At 46.5% G+C, this 20,502-nt stretch overlaps 1 pseudogene; it reads left to right on the top strand.

Moving 5' to 3' along the window:
- The first annotated feature begins 2,877 nt into the window (after positions 1 to 2,877).
- Positions 2,878 to 11,784, top strand: LOC137381597 (probable G-protein coupled receptor 139; annotated as a pseudogene).
- Positions 11,785 to 20,502: the final 8,718 nt, after the last annotated feature.

Here is a 20,502-nt window from a genome sequence, read left to right as displayed (position 1 = left end):
AGCCTTACGTCAGTGGTAGGGAGAGGGTTCTTCAGGACAGGATTTACTCCCATTTGGAAACAAACAAACTTATTAGTGAGAGACAGCATGGTTTTGTGAAGGGGAGGTCGTGTCTTACTAATTTGATTGAATTTTTTAAGGAAGTGACGAAGATGATTGATGAGGGAAGGGCAGTGGATGTTGTCTATATGGACTTTAGTAAAGCCTTTGACAAGGTCCCGCATGGCAGACTGGTGCAAAAGGTGATGTCACACGGGATCAGAGGTGAGCTGGCAAGATGGATACAGAACTGGCTCAGTCACAGAAGACAGAGGGTAACAGTGGATGGGTGTTTTTCTGAATGGAGGGATGTGACTAGTGGTGTTCCGCAGGGATCAGTGCTGGGACCTTTGCTGTTTGTAGTATAAATAAATGATTTGGAGGAAAATTTAGCTGGTCTGATTAGTAAGTTTGCGGACAACACAAAGGTTGGTGGAGTTGCGGATAATGATGAGGATTGTCAGAGGATACAGCAGGATATAGATTGGTTGGAGACTTGGGCGGAGAAATGGCAGATGGAGTTTAATCTGGACAAATGTGAGGTAATGCATTTTGGAAGGTCTAATGCAGGTGGGAGGTATACAGTAAATGGCAGAACCCTTAGGAGTATTGACTGGCAGAGAGATCTGGGCGTACAGGTCCCCAGGTCACTGAAAGTGGCAACGCAGGTGGATAAGGTAGTCAAGAAGGCATATAGCATGCTTGCCTTCATTGGTCGGGGCATAGAGTATAAAAATTGGCAAGTCATGTTGCAGCTGTACAGAACCTTAGTTAGGCCACACTTAGAATATTGCATGCAATTCTGGTCGCCACACTACCAGAAGGACGTGGAGGCTTTGGAGAGGGTACAGAAGAGGTTTACCAGGATGTTGCCTGGTCTGGAGGGCATTAGCTATGAGGAGAGGTTGGAAAAACTCAGATTGCTTTCACTGGAATGACGGAGGTGGAGGGGCGACATGATAGAGGTTTACAAAGTTATGAGCGGCATGGACAGAGTGGATAGTCAGAAGCTTTTTCCCAGGGTGGAAGAGTCAGTTACTAGCGGACATAGGTTTAAGGTGAGAGGGGCAAAGTTTAGAGGGGATGTGCGAGGCAAGTTTTTTACACAGAGGGTGGTGAGTGCCTGGAACTTGCTGCCAGGGGAGGTGGTGGAAGCACGTGCGATAGCGACGTTTAAGAGACATCTTGACAAATACATGAATAGGAAGGGAATAGAGGGATATGGGCCCCGGAAGTGCAGAAGGTTTTAGTTTAGGCAGGCATCAAGATTGGCGCAGGCTTGGAGGGCCGAATGACCTGTTCCTGTGCTGTATTGTTCTTTGTTCTTTTGTTCTTTGTTCTTATGTCCATGTGCATGAAGTCCAGTCTTCTAGCTCCACCAGGTTGGTGCTTCATTTTCAGATTCGCATGATGATATTTTTCTGTAGCTTTTATACACTCCCCATTGAATTGGTGTTGATAACCTGACTTAATGTTGATGGAAGAATGAAGGACATGATGGGTGATGAGGTTACAGATTGTGGTGGAATACAATTTTGTTTCTGCTGATGGCCCACAGCACCTCATGAAGGCCAGTTTTTAGCTTCTAGACCTGTTCTTTAGTTATCCCATTAGTGCGTGGTTGGTTGTGTTATATGATGCGATGGAGCTTGTTTTCAGTGTAAAGGTGGGACTAGGTCTCCATGAATACTGTGCAGTGGCCACTCTTAGCAATGCTTCATAGATAGATGCATCTGGCACAGGTAGATTTGTGAGGATTAGTACAAATAGGTTTCCCCCCTTGTGGTGGTTTACTCATCACCTGCCAGAAGCACAGTCTGGTAGTTATGTCCTTCAGTACTCGGTCAGCTTGGTCAGTGCTGATACCTATGAGCCACTCTTGGTGATGGACATTGAAGTTCCCCCACTCAATGTATAGTCAACGCTTTTTCCCTCCTCAGTGTTTCCTCAAAGTGATTTTCTCATAGCGAAATACAGATTCATCAGCTGAGGGACAGCAGTAGATGGCAATCAGCAGGAAGTTTTACCCATGTTTGAGCTGAAACCATGAACTGTCATAGTGTACAGTGTCAACTCTCAGGGTCACTCCCTCCCGACTGTACATCACCTTAACCATATATGTATTAGGCTTGTTCTCCTGCTGCGGCAGGACAGACCCAAAAATGGTGACGGAGGATCTTGGCTGATAGGTATGATTCTGGGAGAATAACTATGTCAGACTATTGCTGAAGTCGTCTGTGAGGCAAATTTGGCACTGGTCCCCAAATGTTAATGAGAATGCATTTGCAGGGTTGGCTGGTCTGACTGTGCCTTTGGTGTATCCTGATTCGATGCCGAGGTTGCAGACCATGGGTCCACCCGGTTTTATTATTTTGTTTCTTTCTAGCTGCTTGATACAACTGATAGGTTTGCTTGGCCACTTCAAGGGGCAGTTAAAAGTCAACCATGTTGCTGGAGGATCACATATAGGCCAGACCAGATACAGACAAGAGGATTTCTTCCCGAAAGGCCATAATGTTTTCTTTTAAAACTCTGTGACATCTATCTTTATCCGTTCTGTAGCATTAGAAACAAAGGTAAATTGACTGCATTCACGTGTTTGTTCAATGACTGTAACTAACATTAATCCTGATATAACCTAATTTATTTGTTAGGTGACTATGTGATGTAAATGATGCAGTCACCTAACATGTTTGTTCATTGACTGTAACTAACATTAATGGTGATGTTATCTAATTGTGTCTCTGGAGTTTAACATCAAGTATAATAAAGGATCATTTGAATGTTGAAAAGAGTGTGTGTCAGCTCCCGAACATACATCACTGCTTCTCATAGAAAATGCACTCCCCGCCTAGAGGTCTAGTATATGCCATTTACTATACTGCCCTTGCAGCTATCGCTGTTCCAGGTAAAGCATGTTATTCATCATCTAATTGACTATTAGTCTTTATTTCAAGTAGTCTGGAATACCAGAGCTCTGATTAGAACTGCATCTAAAGTACAGCGTTCAGGTCTGGGCACCAACTCAGGAGGTATTTATTGGCTTTGGATGGGGTGCAGCACATATGCCAGGGCTGAGCGGGTTAAATTAACAAAACGTGCATAAACATGGCTTCTATTCCGACATATAGAAGATTAAGAGATGCTTCAGATGTTTAAGTATTTGTTAGTGGAGAGAAACAGTTTTTCTTTCCTCTTGTGGGTGACTCCTGAAGAAAGGGCATGATCTTAAAGTCGGAACTAGGCTGTTCAGGGGTGAAGTTAGGAAGCAATCCTTCACACATTTTTATTTTATTCATTCATGGGATGTGGGTGTCGCTGGCTAGGCCAGAATTTATTGCCCATCCCTAACTGTCCTTGAGAAGGTGGTGGCAAGCTGCCTTCTTGAGCCGCTGCAGTCATGTGAGATAGGTACACCCACAGTGCTGTTAAGAAGGGAGTTCCAGGGTTTTGACCCAGTGAAGGAACAGCGATATAGTTCCAAGTCAGGAGAGTGTGTGACTTGGAGGGCAACTTGCAGGTGGTGGTGTTCCCATGCATTTGCTGCCCTTGTCCTTCTAGTTGGTAGAGGTCGCGAGTTTAGAAGGTGCTGCCGAAGGAGCCTTGGTGCATTGCTGCAGTGCATCTTGCAGATGGTACACACTGCTGCCACTGTGCACTGGTGGTGAACGGAGTGATTGTTTGTGGATGGGATGCCAATCAAGCGACCTGCTTGTCCTGGATGGTGTCGAGCTTCTGGAGTGTTGTTGGAGCTGCACCCATCCAGGCAAGTGGAGAGTATTCCATCACACTCCTGACTTGTGCCACGTAGATGGTGGACAGGCTTTATGGAGTCAGGAGATGAATTACTCCCCACAGGATTCCTAGCCTCTGACCTGCTCTTGCAGCTATGGTATTTATAATGCTATTTCAGTTCAGTTTCTGGTCAATGGTAACCCCCAGGATGTTGTTGGTGGGGGATTCAGCAATGGTAATGCCATTGAATGTCAAGGGGAGATGGTTAGATTCTCTCTTGTTGGAGATCGTCATTGCCTGGCACTTGTGTGGCATGAATGTTACTTGCCACTTATCAGCCCAAGCCTGGATAGTGTCCAGGTCTTGCTGCATTTCTACATGAACTGCTTCAGTATCTGAGGAGTCGCGAATGGTGCTGAACATTGCGCAATCATCAGCGAACACCCCCACTTCTGATCTTATGATTGAAGGAAGGTCATTGATGAAGCAGCTGAAGATGGTTGGGCCTAGGACACTACCCTGAGGAACTGCTGCAGTGATGTCCTGGAGCTCAGATGATTGACCTCCAACAACCACATCCATCTTCCTTTGCGCTAGGTATGACTCCAACCAGCGGAGAGTTTTCCCCCTGATTCCCATTGACTTCAGTTTTGCCCTTGATGTCAAGGGCAGTCACTTTCACCTCACCTCTTGAGTTCAGCTCTTTTGTCCATGTTTGAACCACGGCTGGAATGAGGTCAGGAGCTGAGTGGCCCTGGCGAAACCCAAACTGAGCGTCACTGAGCAGGTTATTGCTAAGCAAGTGCCGCTTGATGGCACTGCTGATGACACCTTCCATCACTGTACTGATGATTGAGAGTAGATTGATTGGGCAGTATATTGCCGGTTGGACTTGTCCTGCTTTTTGTGTACAGGACATAACTGTGCAATTTTCCACAATGCTGGGTAGATGCCAGGGTTGTAGCTGTACTGGAACAGCTTGGCTAGGGGCACGGAAGGTTCTGGAGCACAGATCTTCAGTGCTATTGCCAGAATATTGTCAGGGCCCATAGCCTTTGCAGTATCCAGTGCCTTCAGTTGTTTCTCGATATCACACAGAGTGAATCGAATTGGTTGAAGTCTGGCATCTGCGATGCTGGGCACTTCAGGAGAAGGCCGAGATGGATCATCAACTCGGCACTTCTAGCTGAAGATTGTTGCAAATGCTTCAGCCTTATCTTTCGCACTGATGTGCTGGGCTCCCCCATCATTGAGGATGGGGATATTTGTGGAGCCATCTCCTCCAGTTAGTTGTTTAATTGTCCACTACCTTTCACGGCTGGATGTGGCAGGACTGCAGAGCTTAGATCTGATCCGTTGGTTATGGGATCGCTTAGCTCTGTCTATCGCATGCTGCTTACGCGGTTTGGCACGCAGATAGTCCTATGTTGTAGCTTCACCAGGTTGAGACATAATTTTGAGGTATGTCTGGTGCTGCTCCTGGCATGCCCTCCGGCACTCTTCATTGAACCAGGGTTGGTCTCCTGGCTTGATGGTAACGGTAGAGTGGGGGATATGCTGGGCCATGAGGTTACAGATTGTGGTTGAGTACAATTCTGCTGCTGCTGATGGCCAACAGCGCCTCATGGATGCCCAATTTTGCATTGCTAGATATGTTCAAAATCTATCCCATTTAGCACAGTGGCAGTGCCACACAACACGATGGAAGGTATCCTCAATGTGAAGGCAGGACTTCATCTCCACAAGGACTGTGTGGTGGTCACTCCTACCAATACTGTCATGGACGGATGCATCTGCAGCAGGCAGATTGATGAGGATGAGGTCAAGTATGTTTTTCCCTCTTGTTGGTTCCCTCACCACCTGCCGCATACCCAGTCTAGCAGCTATGTCCTTTAGGACTCGGCCAGCTCAGTCAGTAGTGGTGCTCCCGAGCCACTCTTGGTGATGGACATTGAAGTCCCCCACCCAGAGTACATTCTGTGCCCTTACCACCCTCAGTGCTTCCTCCAAGTAGTGTTCAACATGGAGGAGTACTGATTTATCAACTGAGGGAGGGCGGTAGGTGGTAATCAGCAGGAGGTTTCCTTGCCCATGTTTGATCTGATGCCATGAGACTTCATGAGGTCCAGATTCGATGTTGACTCCCTCCTGACTATATACCACTGTGCTGTCACCTCTGCTGGGTCTGTCCTGCCGGTGGGAGAGGACATGCCTGGGGATGGTGATGACAGTGTCTGGGACATTGTCTGTAAGGTATGAACATATAAACATAAGAAATAGGAGCAGGAGCAGGCCATTCAGCCCCTCAAGCCTGCCCCGCCATTCAATAAAATCCTGGCTTATCTGCGCCAGACCTCAACTTCTCTTTCTTGCCAGCTCTTCATAGCCCTTACCTCCCCCATATTTCAAAAATCTATCTACCTCCTCTTTAAATACTTTCAGTGATCTAGCCTCCACAACTCTCTGGGGTAGAGAATTCCAGACATTCACTACCCTCTGAGAGAAGAAATTCCTTCGCATCTCAGTTTTAAATGAGTGTCCCCTTATTTTGTAACTATGTCCCCTAGTTCGAGATTCCTCTCCAGTGGAAACATCTTAATATCTACCCTGTCAAGCCCCCTCAGAATCTTGTATGTTTCAATAAGATCACCCCTCATTCTTCTAAACTCTACTGAATAAAGGCCGAACCTGTTTAGCCGTTCTTGATAAGTCAACCCCTTCATCCTAGGAATCAGCCTAGTGAATCTCTTTTGAACTGCCTCCAATGTATATCCTTTCTTCAATACGGGGACCAAAATTGTACACAGTACCCCAGGCGCAGCCTTACCAACACCCTGTACAGTCGTAACAAGACTTCCCTGTTTTTAAACTCCAATCCCCTAGGAATAAAAGCCAAAATTCCATTTGCCTTCTTAATTACTTACTGCACCTGCATGCTAACTTTTTGTGTTTCATCACAAATCCCTCTGTGCTGCACTTTTTTGAAATCTCTCTCCATTTAAATAATAGTCTACCTTTTGATTCTTCCTACCAAAGTGCATGACCTCACACTTTCCTACATTAAACTCCATCTGCCAAGTTTTTGCCCACTCACTCAACCTATCTATATCTCCTTGCAGATTCCTTATGTCCATATCACGACATGCCTTCACACCTATTTTTGTATCGTCAGCAAATTTGGATATATTCCACTCTGCCCCCTCCTCTAAGTCATTAATATAGATAGTAAATAATTGAGACCCAATTGAGATCCTTGTGGCACTCCACTAGTTATGTCTTTCCAACCTGAAAAAGACCCATTAATCCCGACTCTCTGTCTTCTGTGAGTTAACCAATCCTCAATCCATGCTAATACGTTACCCCCAATACCGTGAGCTCCTATCTTGTGCAATAATCTTTTATGTGGCACCTTATCGAATGCCTTCTGGAAATCTAAATACACTACATCTACTGGTTCCCCTTTATCAACTCTGCTTGGTATATCCTCAAAGAACGCTAGCAAATTTATCAACCATGATTTCCCTTTCACAAAACCATGTTGACTCTGTTTGATTGCTTTAAGCTTTTCTAAATGTCCTGCTATTTCTTCCTTAATAATGGACTCTTGCATTTTCTCAATGACCGATGTTAGGCTGACTGGCCTATAGTTTCCTGATTTTTGTCTCCCTCCCTTCTTGAACAGGGGCATCACATCAGCGGTTTTCCAATCCGCTGGGACCCTCCCAAGATCCAGTGGGTTCTGGAACATTATGACCAACGCCTCCACTATCTCTGCAGCCACTTCCTTGAAAACCCTTGGATGTAGGCCATCAGGTCCTGGTGACTTGTCTGCGTTTAGTCCCATTAGTTTGTCAAATACTTTGTCCCTCGTGATTGAGACTGTTACAAGATCTTTCCTCCCATTAGCTCCTTGCTTATCTGATATCTGTGGGATGTTTATAGTGTCCTCCACCATGAAGACCGATGCAAAATATTGGTTTAATTTATCTGCTATTTCCCTGTTCCCCATCATCAATTCTCAATTCGCATCTTGCAAGGGTCCCACGCTCACTTTAGCTACTCTCTTTCTTTTTATATACCCGTAGAAGCTCTTGCTGTTTGTTTCTGTATTTCTTGCCAATTTACCTTCATAATCAATTTTCTCCCTCTTTATTAGCTTTTTAGTCATCCGCTGCTGGTTCCTAAAAATTCCCAATCCTCTGGCCTACCACTAGTTTTCACTGCTTTGTATGCCTTAGTTTTGATTGGATACCCTCCTTGACAGCCTTTGTTAACCACGGGTGGTTCATCCTTCTCATCGAGTCCTTCTTTTTGACCGGGATAAATTTTTGCTGAGCATTATGAAATATCTGCTTAAATGTCTGCCACTGCTCATCGACTGACCTTTCCCTTAGTCTATTTTCCCTGGCCGCTTTAGACAACTCTTTCTTCATACCTCTGTAATTGACCTTGTTTATGTTGAGGACACTGGTTTGAGACCAGAGTTGCTCGCCCTCAAATTGAATTTGAAATTCTACCATGTTGTGATCGCTACCCCTTAGAGGATCCTTAACTGTGATATCTTTTATTATTCCTACCTCATTACACATTACTAGATCTCAAATAACCTGGTCTCTGGTAGGTTCTGAGTAACAATTCCTGATGCACTCTATTCGTCTTCCATGTTACCTCTGCCAATCTGATTTGTCCAGTCAATATGCATATTACAATGACCCATGACAATTGTAGCGCCCTTCTTACACGCCTCCATTATTTCCCAATTTATATTTTGTCCTACAGTGAGGCAACTCTTCAGGGACCAATAGACAACTCCCACCCGTGCTATTCCATATTCCCATCCAAACTGATTCCACATCACCATCTATTTGCACGTATATCACTATTCACCACCCCACTGATACCTTCCTTTATTAACAAAGCTACCCCACCTCTTTTTCACCTATTTTTCCAGAATGTTGAATACCCTTGAATATTGAGTTCCCAGTCTTGGTCACCCAAGATTCCATGAGTATGGCTATATCAGGCTGTTGCTTGACTGGTCTGTGAGACAGCTCTCCCAATTTTGGCACAAGCCCCCCAGATGCTAGTCTGGAGGACTTTTCAGGGTCGACAGGGCTTGGTTTGCCATTTCTAGTGCCTAGGTTGATGCGGGTGGTCTGTCCTGTTTCATTCTTTTTATTGACTTCGCAGCAGTTAGGTACAACTGAGTGGCTTGCTAGGCCATTTCAGAGGGCATGTAAGAGTCAACCACATTGCTGTGGGTCTGGAGTCACGTGTAGGCCAGACCAGGTAAGGGCAGCAGATTTCCTTTCTTAAAGGGCATTCGTGAACCAGATGGGTTTTTACAATTGGCAAAGGTTTCATGACCATCATTAGACTAGCTTTTTAATTGAATTCAAGTTCCACCTTCTGCTGTGGTGGGATTTGAACCCATTTCCCCAGAGCAATACCTTGGGTTTCTGAGTTACTAGTCCAGTGACAATACCACTACCCCACCACCTCCCCTATGTGTGGAATAAACCTGCAGCTCTGGAGTTCTCTACCAAAAAGCTGATAAGACTAGCTCAATAGAAAATGTCAAAACTCATATTGATAGATTTTTTTTATTAGAAAAGGGTACTGAGAGATATAGAACTGAGGCAGTGAAATTGAGTTAAAATACACATCAATCATGATTTACTTGAATAGCGGACCAGGCTTGAGGGGCTGAATGGCCTACTTTTCCTATTTTCCTAATCTGTTCAGAGTTTTTGTATTTTAAACAGTATTACCTCTGGTAGAGTTCACTGATTGTTTCACAGCAGCTAAACAGATCCATTTCCCAGTAATGTACATCCTGGGCTCCTGATTCCATCTATTCTATTTGTCTGTCACTGCTCTTTCCTTCTGTTCAGTTTATCTGTCACTTCTCTCCCTTACCAGCTACTCCTGGCTTCTCTGCTGCCAATGCAGACACTAGGAATGCACATTCTGATCCCTGACCCTTCCAATTCTAACTCTTTCCTCCGACCCAGTTCTCGGGCTCAAACCTTTGGTCCATCTCTTGTATTCTTCCTTTTGATTCGAGACCCAGTCCTTTCCACCAGATAACCCTGCTAACGTTTACTTAATCATTCGTTTGGAAATCCAAATGAAGTCCAGAATCTTACCTTTCCCAGCCTGCACTGTGGCTCCATGTATAACTTCCCCAGTAACTCTGGATCTTCTTTCACGTGCCCTTCCATTGAATTCCTTGTATTAATTTTCAGTTGTACGATCTTAGTTCAGTTAATGCCAAGCTGGCCTCTTCATCCGAGTTTCTCCAGGACCTTAGTCCATAGTCCTGGTTGACTTGGAAGTGTTGAGGGCGTGCTGGATGGCGGAACCTGCGGTTTTCCCCTGACAGGTTAAATCAATACCCAGTTAGGTGATTGGGATGCAAGTTGAGGACTGCATTAGACAAATGAAGAAGGGCCAGTAGATCTCCTCGTGCTCTGGACAATATTATTTTCTCAACCAATGTAGCCATTCCTGGACTAACTGGTTAATGTTTTCACTGTTGTTTGTGGGAGCTGACTCATACAGACTGACTGCGGTGTCTGTTAATGTGAAGCAGCTCGAACACATTGAGGACCTGTCAGGGAGTCATATCAATGCAAGTCTTCAGAATCTTTGTTTCATTGGTTGTAATATTAATTTTAAATTTGTTTTGATTATTAGTCCATTTGTTACTACGATGATTGTCTGCTTTAAAATTTATTTTCTGAAGTCTGTATGTATTACTTATTGCTTTATTTCATTCATCGTTGCACAATTGCCTCTTAATTTGAAATTTCCATTTATTTTGATGGCTTTGGTTTCCCTGTCAGTTTAAATATTATTTTTCATTCAGCCGCTGAAATTCATCTGTCTCAGCTCAACCTTGGATATTTATACCAGTTCCCAATGCTAAAAGTATGAAAGCTGGAACATAGAATCATAATAGAAAGTAGGCTGTTAAGTTCTTCCCGCCTGTTCAGCCATTCAATAAGATTACGTCTAGCCTGTAGCAAGTTTATAGAATTCTATTCAATATATTACTTCTCCTGCGAGTTTATTCTGTACCTTCTCGTCTCTCTCTCTCTTACAGTTAATTTGGTGGCAATTGTGATCCTGGCCCGAGGAAGATGTGGTCTCTCCAGATGTATCACTCGATACCTGGTGTCCATGGCAGTGACGGATCTCCTGGTCATTATCACAGCTGTGCTTTTGAACCGGATTCCTAGTATCTATTTTCCAGGTAGTTTCCTTTCCATTACCCCCGTGTGCAGTCTCAGCATTGCATTAATTAATGCTTCCAGAGACTGTTCTGTCTGGTTAACAGTCACTTTCACCTTTGATCGATTTGTAGCCATTTGTTGCCAGAAACTGAAAACAAAATATTGCACTGAGAAAACGGCAGCCGTGGTTGTCGGAACGGTCTTTGGTCTGGGCTGTTGAACCAATATCCCCTGGTATTTTATACACGAGCCCATCTACACAATTAACAATGTTCCGTGGTATTGCAGAAAGAAGGATATCCGTTATACTTCACTTGCATGGACAGCATTTGATTGGATTGACCACATTTTAACCCCCTGTCTCCCGTTCTTCCTCATTCTTTTGTTCAATGCTCTGACCATCAGACACATTCTGGCGGCCAGTAGAATACGCAGGAGACTTCGGGCTCACAACAATGGAGAGAATCAGAATGATGCAGAGATGCAGAGCCGGAGAAAGTCCATCATTTTACTCTTTGCTATCTCGGGCAGTTTCATTCTGTTGTGGATGACGTATGTTGTACAATTCTTATATCAGCGATTTTTAAAGAATTATAAAATCAATGGTTTCAATGACCCCAAATTTATTCTCCTGGAAAGTGCAAATATGCTTCAGCTTTTGAGCTGCTGTACAAACACATTTATTTATGCAGTGACTCAGAGGAAATTCAGGGAGCAATTAAATAATATGGTGCAATATCCGCTGACTCTAATCAATAAATTGTTTAAATAATGAAAAGAATAAATTCCAAAAATATTTCTGTGTTATATGAGTAGACATGACCTGATTTATGTTTGGAAAACAAAGATTGATTACTTAATGGCTATAGATTAATGTGAAGTGTAAATATTTCTCCGTTTTGTGACCTACATCATAAATCACAATTTTTATTAGCATAACAATAGCATTCAAACAATGGTGGCACAGTGTTGTGGAATGGGGTTGGTGACCTTTCACCCAATTTACTGGCAGGTGACCTTCCTGTACCAGGGACACAAACATTCCAATTTACTGACAGTCTTTTTTTCTGTGTCAATGGTATAAACATAACAAATTACTGATAGTTAAGCATCAATTTTTGAGTCATTTGACAAAACCTTTACAGGGAGCGAAGTGAATTGTTCCCACACCAGGGGGTGGTCCGAGCACGGCACCAGCCGCATGAAGTCCTCCAAGACATGGGAGATGTACACTTACGAAATGTGGAGATGGTCGATTCGGGAACCTCCTCCTCCAGACATCCATGTGAAGGCACTGGAGTTGGTATGGAGATTCCACCTGATGTCCGCCAAGTCAAGGGAGCTGATCAGTTCCCTCAACTTCTCCAAAGATGCCTGGCTGCGCTGGTGACTGGAATGATCCCTCACATTGGGGGTACAGTTAAAATCACACCTCCCGTAAACCCCCCCCCCCCCACCCCCCCGAGTATGTTGCACTCGTCTTTATCAATAGAGCTCAAGAGAACGGACACTACTTCAAAGAAGCGCGCTGGGCCTGGGCACGTACACGTTCACAAAGTGGAGCGGCACACTATCCAGGCGAACAGTGAGATGGAGCAAGTGGCCCGGCACAAGTTCGCTGACCTCCAAGATCTCCGGCTGAAAAGTCGGGGCCAGCAAAATAGTCACCCCACTAGAAATAGGGATGAGGTGACTCACGTAGACCCCATCCTGCCACTCCAGGAGTCAGGTGGCTTCGTCTCCTGGAACGGTGTGGGTTTGCTGCAGAAAGCTCATCGCATATCTCCCTTCCCTGAGGACTGAGAAATTGTGAAATCTGCAGAGAGGTCCCCTGCTGCCATTGATGTTGAGGCTGGTCATTGTTATCTTCATGTCAAAAATACCCTGAAAGCCATCATCAACACCGTACTGTGAGGAGGGAGACCTCACCTTCCACTCCCCCAAAAACCATTGAGGAACGCTTTAAACCGGCGCCTCTCAACCAGTTTTACACCCGCACCCCTCCCCCACTTCTTGAGGGAGACACGGACAACTGGACAATCAGTGCCAAACTCGACCATCGGCTGAGGGTCAGCTAAACTTTTTTGCGGCAATCCCTGCATGCCACAAAGAAGTCCCGGAGTTCTACAGTGGGGATGAGAGGAGATTTGGTAGGAGGCACGAGAGAGTCCACCACCTCACTGGCGATGGATTCAAGATCATCCTCTGTACCCCACAGCGAGTCCCCATCCTCCTCCGGGTCGTCACCACCAGCGGCCAACACACCAATCGCACACGTTGGGGAATATGTCCCGGCCATGTGAGCTGGTCCCGCCTCTGTCACAATCCCACCCCCATGATCAATGGTGGAGCAGTTTGGGTTCTTCTGTGGAACTGGAGCCTATGGGCGCCAGCAGTTCAGGACCTCCCTCCTCCTCCGTCCCCAGGGCAGTGAGCAGCCCAGGGGTGACGGTAGTTTCCGACTCCACAAATCCAGCTGGAGCCGGACAGGAAATGGAAAGAGGAGGCCATCTCCTGCCCCGTCAGTGTCCACAGGCCCAGCAGACGAGGCAGCATTTTCAACCATAACTGGGTGGGGTACATCCTGGTTGGGAGTGGATTTTAGCTGGGAGGGATGACTCTTCGGGGCCTTGCCCTGCCCTCCACTCAGGACACCCGACCCAGTTGCAGATGGGAAGGCTTCTCCAGAAGCGTCCCCATGCTTCCCCACCACAAGCAGGGTTCCACTTGCTCCTTCAGGAGGACCACATGGACAGGGGTTTCCCCCTCCCCTCCATTCTGAAGGATAGGGAGTTCTTGCCCAGACCTTACGGCCTTGAAATAAAAGCAAAATACTGAAGATGCTGGAAATCTGAAATAATAACAAGAAATGCTGGAAATACTCAGCAGGTCTGGCAGCATCTGTGGAGAGAGAAGCAGAGTTAACGTTTCAGGTCAGTGACCCATCTTCAGTTCTGATGTTGCCAGACCTGCTGAGTATTTCCAGCATTTCTTGCTTTTATTACTTGCGGTCTTGATGGTGGTTGTGGCAGGGGAAACCTGGAGACCTGAACCAGGAGACAGCTCCCCTCCAGCAGATAGGCCCAGCACCTCAGGGCCCTGTATTACCGTTGTGGAGGGATGCCTTCACCTTTTTCCCACTAAGGTGCGGAAGCTCAGAGACCTCTATGTCATCAGAATCCTTCACCTCTGCACGCTCCTTTTGCCTGGTTACTGTGGGCCTGAGACCAGCCCTGGGGCAGGTAAGTTCCCTGGGATTAGGCCTTGGGCTGAGCTCAGGCTCGGATTGTGCCATGGTATCCAGGGGACATGCCTCTCGGTGTTTTTGTTTCTCCTCTTCCTTACAATCGGATGAGTCCCCCTCCTCACCACCAGAGGCCGTGAAAACCCGGGCCTCTGGAACCGACTGAACTGTGTTTGTTGCAGGGATTAGGGGGAGTGGGGGGAAGTCCGGCGGTGCCACCCTGGGACGATGACGTGGAGTTGGCAGCCGGGAGGTTGGGGCAGCCTCATTTGAACATGCCCCACCCCCTTGCAAGCATGGCATCATGCCCCGTCTGAAGTCCAGAAGACGCGGTAGGCCGCCCCCTGGAACTCCACATTTGAAGTGGTCCTCCAACACCTCCTCCCGTGCCAGCTGCATAAATAACTGGTGGCAGAAGGAGGACACATGCTGGAGGCTGTTCTCCCAAAGACTGAGCTGGACTGGGGTGATCCCTGACCTCACTTGGAGCTACGATGTTGTGGCCATTACGGAGACGTGGATATCACAGGGGCAGGAATGGATGTTGGATGTTCTGGGGTTTAGATGTTTCAAAAGGAATAAGGAGGGAGGTAAAAGAGGTGGGGGAGTGGCATTGCTAATCAGGGATAGTATCACAGCTGCAGAAAGGGAGGTCGTCGAGGAGGGTTTGTCTATTGAGTCATTATGGGTGGAAGTCAGAAACAGGAAAGGAGCAGTCACTTTGTTGGGAGCTTTCTATAGACCCCCCAGTAGCAACAGAGACATGGAGGAACAGATTGGGAGGCAGATTTTGGAAAGGTGCAGAAGTAACAGGGTTGTTGTCATGGGTGACTTCAACTTCCCTAATATTGATTGGAACCTCCTTAGTGCAAATAGTTTGGATGGAGCAGTTTTTGTCAGGTGTGTCCAGGAAGGTTTCCTGACTCAATATGTAGATAGGCCGACTAGAGGGCAGACTATGTTGGACTTGGTGCTTGGCAACGAACCAGGCCAGGTGGCAGATCTCTCGGTGGGAGACCATTTCGGTGATAGTGATCACAACTCCCTTACCTTTACTATTGTCATGGAGAGGGACAGGAGCAGACAGGATGGGAAAATATTTAATTGGGGGAGGGGAAATTACAATGCTATTAGACAGGAACTGGGATGCATAAATTGGGAACAGATGTTCTCGGGGAAATGCGCGACAGAAATGTGGAGGTTGTTTAGGGAGCACTTGGTGCGAATGCTGGATAGGTTTGTACCGATGAGGCAGCGAAGGGATGGTAGGGTGAAGGATACTTGGAAGACAAGAGATGTGGAACAGCTACTCAAGAGGAAGAAGGAAGCTGACTTAAGGGTGAGAAAGCAAGGATCAGACAGGGCTTGAGAGGGTTACAAGGCAGCCAGGAAGGAACTGAAGAATGGACTTAGGAGAGCTAGAAGGGGAGATGAAAAAGCCTTGGCGGGTAGGATTAAGGAAAATCCCAAGGCGTTCTACACTTATGTGGAACAGGCTGATATGCTCGAACAGGTTGCGGTTAAGAGGGAGGATATGCTGGAAATTTTGAATGATATGAGGACAGATAAGTCCCCGGGGCCAGACGGGATATACCCAAGGATATTACGGGAAGCGAGGGAAGAGATTGCTGCGCCTTTGGCGATGATCTTTGCGTCCCTACTGTCCGCTGGAGTAGTACCGGATGTTTGGAGGGTGGCAAATGTTGTTCCCTTGTTCAAGAAAGGGAATAGGGATAACCCTGGGAATTATAGACCAGTCAGTCTTATGTCGGTAGTGTGCAAATTATTGGAGAGGATTCTGAGACAGGATTTATGATTATTTGGAAAAGCATGGTTTGATTAGAGACAAAGGGACCACAGAGTGAAGTGTATCATAATTTAGTAAGGATTTAATAAGTATTTATTTATTTTATATCAATTAACTAATTAGTGATAGAAATGTCAGTTAGAGGGGTGAAGTACTTCACCTGTGAGATGTGGGAGGTCCGTGACGCTTCCAGCGTTCCGGGCGACTACATCTGCAGGAAGTGTACCCAGTTGCAGCTCCTCACAGTTGGTTGGAGCGGCAACTGGATGCACTTAGGAGCATGCAGGTGGCGGAAAGTGTCATAGACAGGAGTTTTAGAGAAGTGGTTACTCCCAAAGTGCAAGCAGATAGATGGGTGACCGCTAGAAGGGGCAGGCAATCAGTGCAGGAATCCCCTGTGGCTATTCCCCCTCTCTAACAAGTATACTGTTTTGGATACTGTTGGGGGGGATGGCCTATCAGGGGAAAACAGCAGCAGCCAGAGCAGTGGCACCACGGCTGGCACTGTTGTTCAGCAGGGAGGGACAAAGCGCAGAAGAGCAATAGTTATAGGGGACTCTATAGTCAGGGACACAGATAGGCACTTCTGTGGATGTGGAAGAGACTCCAGGATGGGATGTTGCCTCCCTGGTGCCAGGATCAAGGATGTCTCTGAACGGACAGAGGGCATTCTGAAGGGGGAGGGTGAACAGCCAGAGGTTGTGGTACACATCGGTACCAATGGTATGAAGGGCACTAGCTATGAAGAGAGGTTGAGTAGATTAGGATTATTTTCATTAGAAAGACAGAGGTTGAGGGGGGACCTGATTGAGGTGTACAAAATCATGAGAGGTATAAACAGGCTGGATAGCAAGAAGCTTTTTCCTAGAGTGGGGGATTCAATTACTAGGGGTCACGAGTTCAAAGTGAGAGGGGAAAAGTTTAGGGGGGATATGCGTGGAAAGTTCTTTACCCAGAGGGTGGTGGGTGCCTGGAACGCATTGCCAGCGGAGGTGGTAGACGTGGGCACGATAGCGTCTTTTAAGATGTATCTCGACAGATACATGAATGGGCAGGAAGCAAAGAGATACAGAACCTTAGAAAATAGGTGACAGGTTTAGATAGAGGATCTGGATCGGCGCAGGCTTGGAGGGCCGAAGGGCCTGTTCCTGTGCTGTAATTTTCTTCCTTTTGTTCAATGACACAGGCAGGAAGAGTGATGAGGTCCTGCAGGGGGAGTTTAGGGAGTTAGGTAGTAAGTTAAAAAACAGGACCTCTAGGGTTGTAATCTCTGGATTACTCCCTGTGCCACGTGCCAGTGAGGCTAGAAATAGGAAGATAGTGCAGCTAAACACGTGGCTGAGCAGCTGGTGTAGAAGGGAGGGTTTCAGATATCTGGACCATTGGGATCTCTTCAGGGACAGATGGGACCTGTACAAGAAGGACGGGTTGCATCTAAACTGGAAGGGCATTAATATCCTGGCTGCAAGATTTGCTGGCGTCACTCGGGAGGGTTTAAACTAGTGTGGCAGGGGGGTGGGAACCAGAGCAGTAGGACAGCTAGTGAAGTAAATGAGGAGGACATAGTAAATAAGGCCAGTAGGACTAAGAGGAAGAGCAGGCAGGGAGATGTTGTTGAGCACAGCGGGACTGGTGGTCTGAAGTGCATTTGTTTCAATGCGAGAAATATAACAGGTAAGGCAGATGAACTTAGAGCTTGGTTTAGTACTTGGAAAGGTAAGGATTGGCAGCTAAATGTTCCAGGCTTCAGAAGCTTCAGACAGGATAGAGGGGGATGTAAAAGGGGTGGGGGAGTTGCATTACTGGTTAAGGAAAATATCACAGCTGTACTGCGGGAGGCCACCTCAGAGAAGTCATGCAGCGAGGCAATATGGGTGGAGCTCAGGAATAGGAAGGGTGCAGTCACAATTTTGGGGGTTTACTACAGGCCTGCCAACAGCCAGCGGGAGGTAGAGGAGCAGATATGTAGACAGATTTTGGAAAGATGTAAAGGTAACAGTTATGTAGTGGTGGGTGATTTTAAATTCCCCAATATTGACTGGGACTCACTTAGTGCTAGGGGCTTGGATGGGGCAGAATTTGTGAGGAGCATCCAGGAGGGCTTCTTGAAACAGTATGCAGAAATTCCAACTAGGGATGGGGCCATTCTGGACCTGGTATTGGGGAATGAGCCCAGCCAGGTGGTCGAAGTTTCAGTGGGGGAGCATTTCGGGAGCAGTGACCATAATTCCATAAGTTTTAAGGTACTTGTGGATAAGGATAAGAGTAGTCCTTGGGGGAAGGCTAATTATAACAATATTAGGCAGGAACTGAAGAATTTAGATTGGGGACGGCTGTTTGAGGGTAAATCAACATCTGACATGTGGGAGTCTTTCAAACGTCAGCTGATTAGAATCCAGGACCAGCATGTTCCTGTGAGGAAGAAAGATGAATTTGGCAAGTTTCGGGAAGCTTGAATAACACGGGATATTGTGAGCCTAGTCAAAAAGAAAAAGGAAGCATTTGTAAGGGCTGGAAGGCTAGGAACAGATGAAGCACTTGAGGAATATAAAGACAGTAGGAAGGAACTTAAGCAAGGAGTTAGGAGGTCTAAAAGTGGTCATGAAAAGTCATTGGCAAACAGGATTAAGGAAAATCCCAAGGCTTTTTATACATATATAAAGAGCAAGAGGGTAACCAGGGAAGGGGTTGGCCCACTCAAGGACAGAGATGGGAATCTATGCGTGGAGCCAGAGGAAATGGGTGAGGTGCTAAATGAGTACTTTGCATCAGTACTCACCAAGGAGAGGGACTTGGTGGATGATGAGCCTAGGAAAGGGAGTGCAGATAGTCTCAGTCATCTCATTATCAAAAAGGAGGAGGTGTTGGGTGTCTTGCAAAGCATTAAGGTAGATAACTCCCCAGGGCCTGATGGGATCTACCCTAGAATACTGAGGGAGGCAAGGGAAGAAATTGCTGGGGCCTTGACAGAAATCTTTGCATCCTCATTGGCTACAGGTGAGGTCCCAGAGGACTGGAGAATAGCCAATGTTGTTTCTTTGTTTAATGAAGGGTGGTAAGGATAATCCAGGAAATTATAGGCCGGTGAGCCTTACGTCAGTGGTAGGGAAACTATTAGAGAGGATTCTTCAGGACATGATTTACTCCCATTTGGAAACAAACAAACTTATTAGAAAGAGACAGCATGGTTTTGTGAAGGGGAGTTAGAGTCTTACTAATTTGATTGAGTTTTTTAAGGAAGTGACGAAGATGATTGATGAGGGAAGGGCGGTGTATGTTGCCTCAATGGACTTTAGTAAAGCCTTTGACAAGCTCCCCCATGGCAGACTGGTGCAAAAGGTGAAGTCACAGGGGATCAGAGGTGAGCTGGCAAGATGGATACAGAACTGGCTCAGTCACAAAAGACAGAGGGTAACAGTGGATGGGTGTTTTCCTCAATGGAGGAATGTGACTAGTGGTGTTCCGCAGGGATCAGTGCTGGGACCTTTGCTGTTTGTAGTGTATATAAATGATTTGGAGGAAAATGTAGCTGGTCTGATTAGTAAGTTTGCGGACGACACAAAGGTTGGTGCAGTTGCGGATAATGATGAGGATTGTCAGAGGATACAGCAGGATATAGATCGGTTGGAGACTTGGGCGGAGAAATGGCAGATGGAGTTTAATCCGGACAAATGTGAGGTAATGCATTTTGGAAGGTCTAATGCAGGTGGGAGGTATACAGTAAATGGCAGAACCCTTCGGAGTATTGACAGGCAGAGAGATCTGGGCGTATAGGTCCACAGGTCACTGAAAGTGGCAACGCAGGTGGATAAGGTAGTCAAGAAGGCATACAGCATGCTTGCCTTCATCGGTCGGGGCACAGAGTATAAAAGTTGGCAAGTCATGTTGCAGCTGGACAGAACCTTAGTTCGGCCACACTTGCGTGCAATTCTGGTCGCCACACTACCAGAAGGACATGGAGGCTTTGGAGAGGGTACAGAGGAGGTTTACCAGGATGTTGCCAGGTCTGGAGGACATTAGCTTTGAGGAGAGGTTGGAAAAACCCGGATTGTTTTCACTGGAACGACGGAGGTGGAGGGGCGACATGATAGAGGTTTACAAAGTTATGAGCGGCATGGACAGAGTAGATAGTCAGAAGCTTTTTCCCAGGGTGGAAGAGTCAGTTACTCGGGGACATAGGTTTAAGGTGCGAGGGGCAAAGTTTAGAGGGGATGTGCGAGGCAGGTTTTTTACACAGAGGGTGGTGAGTGCCTGGAACTTGCTGCCAGGGGAGGTGGTGGAAGCAGATACGATAGCGACGTTTAAGAGACATCTTGAGAAATAGATGAATAGGAAGGGAATAGAGGGATATGGGCCCCAGAAGTGCAGAAGGTGTTAGTTTCGGCAGGCATCAAGATCGGCGCAGGCTTGGAGGGCCGAATGGCCTGTTCCTGTGCTGT

Source organism: Heterodontus francisci, chromosome 22 (genome assembly GCF_036365525.1).
Source record: "Heterodontus francisci isolate sHetFra1 chromosome 22, sHetFra1.hap1, whole genome shotgun sequence".
Taxonomy (NCBI): Eukaryota; Metazoa; Chordata; class Chondrichthyes; order Heterodontiformes; family Heterodontidae; genus Heterodontus; species Heterodontus francisci.
This window is presented reverse-complemented; position numbering and strand designations above follow the sequence as displayed.